This window comes from Carassius carassius, unplaced genomic scaffold, assembly GCF_963082965.1.
Source record: "Carassius carassius unplaced genomic scaffold, fCarCar2.1 SCAFFOLD_57, whole genome shotgun sequence".
In the NCBI taxonomy this organism is placed as follows: Eukaryota; Metazoa; Chordata; class Actinopteri; order Cypriniformes; family Cyprinidae; genus Carassius; species Carassius carassius.
Window position 1 is genome coordinate 385001 of NW_026775196.1, and position 5000 is coordinate 390000.

Below are 5000 nucleotides of genomic sequence, written 5' to 3' on the forward strand. Positions count from 1 at the left end.
TGCTGAAAGCTTTTTGGAAATTTTTCAAATTTTTTTACTTTTTGGAATTTCTTCACTCATTATATAATAATCGTGCAAAAAAAAAAAAAAAAAGAGTCAATGCCCGATGTCTGAATCTTAGCATGTTTGGTTCTGGTTACTACTTGGATGGGAGACCGCCTGGGATTGCCAGGTGCTGTAAGCTTTTGGGTTTTCGTCCCTATTTATATAATGTACTGGAGATTACAGTGGCTGATCTTTAATTAGCCCTCTCTTTGCAGCAGCTATCGCTTACGGCCATACCAACCTGGCTATGCCCGATCTCGTCTGGTCTTGGAAGCTAAGCAGGTTTGGGCCTGGTTAGTACTTGGATGGGAGACCGCCTGGGAATACCAGGTTCTGTAAGCTTTTGGGTTTTATTCCGAACTTATATAATGAACTGGAGATTAGAGTGTCTGATCTTTAAATAGCCCTCTCTTTGCAGCAGCTTTCGCTTACGGCCATACCAACCTGGCTATGCCTGATCTCATCTGATCTCGGAAGCTAACCAGGTTTGGGCTTGGTTAGTATTTGGATGGGAGACAGCCTGGGAATACCAGGTGCTGTAAGCTTTTTGGAAAATTTTCATTAGTTATGTAATAATCTTGAAAAAAAAAAAAAAAGAGTCAATGCCAGATCTCTGATTCTTAGCATGTTTGGTTCTGGTTACTACTTGGATGGGAGACTGCCTGGGAATAATACCAGGTGCTGTAAGCTTTAAGGTTTTCTTCCCTACCTATATATTGAACTGGAGATTAGAGTGGCTGATCTTTAAATAGCCCTCTCTCTGCAGCAGCCTTCGCTTACGGCCATACCAACCTGGCTATGCCCGATCTCGTCTGGTCTTGGAAGCTAAGCAGGTTTGGGCCTGGTTAGTACTTGGATGGGAGACCGCCTGGGAATACCAGGTGCTGTAAGCTTTTGGGTTTTATTCCGAACTTATATAATGAACTGGATATTAGAGTGTCTGATCTTTAAATAGCCCTCTCTTTGCAGCAGCTTTCGCTTACGGCCATACCAACCTGGCTATGCCTGATCTCGTCTGATCTCGGAAGCTAAGCAGGTTTGGGCTTGGTTAGTACTTGGATGGGAGACAGCCTGGGAATACCAGGTGCTGTAAGCTTTTTGGAAAATTTTCATTAGTTATGTAATAATCTTGAAAAAAAAAAAAAAAGAGTCAATGCCCGATCTCTGAATCTTAGCATGTTTGGTTCTGGTTACTACTTGGATGGGAGACTGCCTGGGAATAATACCAGGTGCTGTAAGCTTTTGGGTTTTCTTCCCTACTTATATATTGAACTGGAGATTAGAGTGGCTGATCTTTAAATAGCCCTCTCTCTGCAGCAGCCTTCGCTTACGGCCATACCTGGCTATGCCTGGTTAGTACTTGGATGGGAAACCGCTTGGGAATACCAGGTGCTGAAAGCTTTTTGGAAATTTTTCAAAATTTTTTACTTTTTGGAATTTCTTCACTAATTATATAATAATCGTGCAAAAAAAAAAAAAGAGTCAATGCCTGATGTCTGAATCTTAGCATGTTTGGTTCTGGTTACTACTTGGATGGGAGACCGCCTGGGATTGCTAGGTGCTGTAAGCTTTTGGGTTTTCGTCCCTACTTATATATTGAACTGGAGATTAGAGTGGCTGATCTTTAAATAGCCCTCTCTCTGCAGCAGCCTTCGCTTACGGCCATACCTGGCTATGCCTGGTTAGTACTTGGATGGGAAACCGCTTGGGAATACCAGGTGCTGAAAGCTTTTTGGAAATTTTTCAAATTTTTTTACTTTTTGGAATTTCTTCACTAATTATATAATAATCGTGCAAAAAAAAAAAAGAGTCAATGCCCGATCTCTGAATCTTAGCATGTTTGGTTCTGGTTACTACTTGGATGGGAGACTGCCTGTGAATAATACCAGGTGCTGTAAGCTTTTGGGTTTTCTTCCCTACTTATCTATTGAACTGGAGATTAGAGTGGCTGATCTTTAAATAGCCCTCTCTCTGCAGCAGCCTTCGCTTACGGCCATACCTGGCTATGCCTGGTTAGTACTTGGATGGGAAACCGCTTGGGAATACCAGGTGCTGAAAGCTTTTTGGAAATTTTTCAAAATTTTTTACTTTTTGGAATTTCTTCACTCATTATATAATAATCGTGCAAAAAAAAAAAAAAAAAGAGTCAATGCCCGATGTCTGAATCTTAGCATGTTTGGTTCTGGTTACTACTTGGATGGGAGACCGCCTGGGATTGCCAGGTGCTGTAAGCTTTTGGGTTTTCGTCCCTATTTATATAATGTACTGGAGATTACAGTGGCTGATCTTTAATTAGCCCTCTCTTTGCAGCAGCTATCGCTTACGGCCATACCAACCTGGCTATGCCCGATCTCGTCTGGTCTTGGAAGCTAAGCAGGTTTGGGCCTGGTTAGTACTTGGATGGGAGACCGCCTGGGAATACCAGGTTCTGTAAGCTTTTGGGTTTTATTCCGAACTTATATAATGAACTGGAGATTAGAGTGTCTGATCTTTAAATAGCCCTCTCTTTGCAGCAGCTTTCGCTTACGGCCATACCAACCTGGCTATGCCTGATCTCATCTGATCTCGGAAGCTAACCAGGTTTGGGCTTGGTTAGTATTTGGATGGGAGACAGCCTGGGAATACCAGGTGCTGTAAGCTTTTTGGAAAATTTTCATTAGTTATGTAATAATCTTGAAAAAAAAAAAAAAAAGAGTCAATGCCAGATCTCTGATTCTTAGCATGTTTGGTTCTGGTTACTACTTGGATGGGAGACTGCCTGGGAATAATACCAGGTGCTGTAAGCTTTAAGGTTTTCTTCCCTACCTATATATTGAACTGGAGTTTAGAGTGGCTGATCTTTAAATAGCCCTCTCTCTGCAGCAGCCTTCGCTTACGGCCATACCAACCTGGCTATGCCCGATCTCGTCTGGTCTTGGAAGCTAAGCAGGTTTGGGCCTGGTTAGTACTTGGATGGGAGACCGCCTGGGAATACCAGGTGCTGTAAGCTTTTGGGTTTTATTCCGAACTTATATAATGAACTGGAGATTAGAGTGTCTGATCTTTAAATAGCCCTCTCTTTGCAGCAGCTTTCGCTTACGGCCATACCAACCTGGCTATGCCTGATCTCGTCTGATCTCGGAAGCTAAGCAGGTTTGGGCTTGGTTAGTACTTGGATGGGAGACAGCCTGGGAATACCAGGTGCTGTAAGCTTTTTGGAAAATTTTCATTAGTTATGTAATAATCTTGAAAAAAAAAAAAAAAAGAGTCAATGCCAGATCTCTGAATCTTAGCATGTTTGGTTCTGGTTACTACTTGGATGGGAGACTGCATGGGATTAATACCAGGTGCTGTAAGCTTTTGGGTTTTCTTCCCTACTTATATATTGAACTGGAGATTAGTGTGGCTGATCTTTAAATAGCCCTCTCTCTGCAGCAGCCTTCGCTTACGGCCATACCTGGCTATGCCTGGTTAGTACTTGGATGGGAAACCGCCTGGGAATACCAGGTGCTGAAAGCTTTTTGGAAAGTTTCACAATTTTTTACTTTTTGGAATTTTTTCACTAATTATATAATAATCGTGCAAAAAAAAAAAAAAAAAAAAAAAAAAGAGTCAATGCCCGATGTCTGAATCTTAGCATGTTTGGTTCTGGTTACTACTTGGATGGGAGACCGCCTGGGATTGCCAGGTGCTGTAAGCTTTTGGGTTTTCGTCCCTATTTATATAATGTACTGGAGATTACAGTGGCTGATCTTTAATTAGCCCTCTCTTTGCAGCAGCTTTCGCTTACGGCCATACCAACCTGGCTATGCCCGATCTCGTCTGATCTCGGAAGCTAAGCAGGTTTGGGCCTGGTTAGTACTTGGATGGGAGACCGCCTGGGAATACCAGGTGCTGTAAGCTTTTTGGAAAATTTTCATTAGTTATGTAATAATCTTGAAAAAAAAAAAGAGTCAATGCCAGATCTCTGAATCTTAGAATGTTTGGTTCTGGTTATTACTTGGATGGGAGACTGCCTGAGAATAATACCAGGTGCTGTAAGCTTTTGGGTTTTCTTCCCTACTTATATATTGAACTGGAGATTAGAGTGGCTGATCTTTAAATAGCCCTCTCTCTGCATTAGCCTTCGCTTACGGCCATACCTGGCTATTCCTGTTTAGTACTTGGATGGGAAACCGCCTGGGAATACCAGGTGCTGAAAGCTTTTTGGAAATTTTTCAAATTTTTTTACTTTTTGGAATTTTTTCACTAATTATATAATAATCGTGCAAAAAAAAAAAAAAAAAAAAAAAGAGTCAATGCCCGATGTCTGAATCTTAGCATGTTTGGTTCTGGTTACTACTTGGATGGGAGACCGCCTGGGATTGCCAGGTGCTGTAAGCTTTTGGGTTTTCGTCCCTATTTATATAATGTACTGGAGATTACAGTGGCTGATCTTTAATTAGCCCTCTCTTTGCAGCAGCTTTCGCTTACGGCCATACCAACCTGGCTATGCCCGATCTCGTCTGATCTCGGAAGCTAAGCAGGTTTGGGCCTGGTTAGTACTTGGATGGGAGACCGCCTGGGAATACCAGGTGCTGTAAGCTTTTGGGTTTTATTCCGAACTTATATATTGAACTGGAGATTAGAGTGGCTGATCTTTAAATAGCCCTCTCTCTGCAGCAGCCTTCGCTTACGGCCATACCTGGCTATGCCTGGTTAGTACTTGGATGGGAAACCGCCTGGGAATACCAGGTGCTGAAAGCTTTTTGGAAATTTTTCAAATTTTTTTACTTTTTGGAATTTTTTCACTAATTATATAATAATCGTGCAAAAAAAAAAAAAAAAAAAAAAAAAAGAAAAGAGTCAATGCCCGATGTCTGAATCTTAGCATGTTTGGTTCTGGTAACTACTTGGATGGGAGACCGCCTGGGATTGCCAGGTGCTGTAAGCTTTAGGGTTTTCGTCCCTATTTATATAATGTACTGGAGATTACA

The 5000-nt window shown here is 41.9% G+C and overlaps 10 non-coding genes across 10 annotated transcripts; all 10 read left to right on the plus strand.

The window, feature by feature from the left end:
* The first annotated feature begins 268 nt into the window (after positions 1-268).
* Positions 269-387, plus strand: LOC132138762 (5S ribosomal RNA). The gene has a single exon (XR_009433042.1). It is a non-coding gene; the product is annotated as a 5S ribosomal RNA (ribosomal RNA).
* Positions 388-471: 84 nt separating this feature from the next.
* Positions 472-590, plus strand: LOC132138975 (5S ribosomal RNA). The gene has a single exon (XR_009433248.1). It is a non-coding gene; the product is annotated as a 5S ribosomal RNA (ribosomal RNA).
* Positions 591-819: 229 nt separating this feature from the next.
* On the plus strand, positions 820-938 carry LOC132138454 (5S ribosomal RNA). Its single transcript, XR_009432745.1, has one exon. It is a non-coding gene; the product is annotated as a 5S ribosomal RNA (ribosomal RNA).
* Positions 939-1022: 84 nt separating this feature from the next.
* On the plus strand, positions 1023-1141 carry LOC132138805 (5S ribosomal RNA). Its single transcript, XR_009433084.1, has one exon. It is a non-coding gene; the product is annotated as a 5S ribosomal RNA (ribosomal RNA).
* Positions 1142-2363: 1222 nt separating this feature from the next.
* Positions 2364-2482, plus strand: LOC132138763 (5S ribosomal RNA). The gene has a single exon (XR_009433043.1). It is a non-coding gene; the product is annotated as a 5S ribosomal RNA (ribosomal RNA).
* Positions 2483-2566: 84 nt separating this feature from the next.
* On the plus strand, positions 2567-2685 carry LOC132138976 (5S ribosomal RNA). The gene has a single exon (XR_009433249.1). It is a non-coding gene; the product is annotated as a 5S ribosomal RNA (ribosomal RNA).
* A 230-nt stretch (positions 2686-2915) lies between these two features.
* LOC132138455 (5S ribosomal RNA) lies at positions 2916-3034 on the plus strand. Its single transcript, XR_009432746.1, has one exon. It is a non-coding gene; the product is annotated as a 5S ribosomal RNA (ribosomal RNA).
* Positions 3035-3118: 84 nt separating this feature from the next.
* Positions 3119-3237, plus strand: LOC132138806 (5S ribosomal RNA). Its single transcript, XR_009433085.1, has one exon. It is a non-coding gene; the product is annotated as a 5S ribosomal RNA (ribosomal RNA).
* Positions 3238-3808: 571 nt separating this feature from the next.
* Positions 3809-3927, plus strand: LOC132138203 (5S ribosomal RNA). Its single transcript, XR_009432507.1, has one exon. It is a non-coding gene; the product is annotated as a 5S ribosomal RNA (ribosomal RNA).
* Positions 3928-4491: 564 nt separating this feature from the next.
* On the plus strand, positions 4492-4610 carry LOC132138214 (5S ribosomal RNA). Its single transcript, XR_009432518.1, has one exon. It is a non-coding gene; the product is annotated as a 5S ribosomal RNA (ribosomal RNA).
* Positions 4611-5000: the final 390 nt, after the last annotated feature.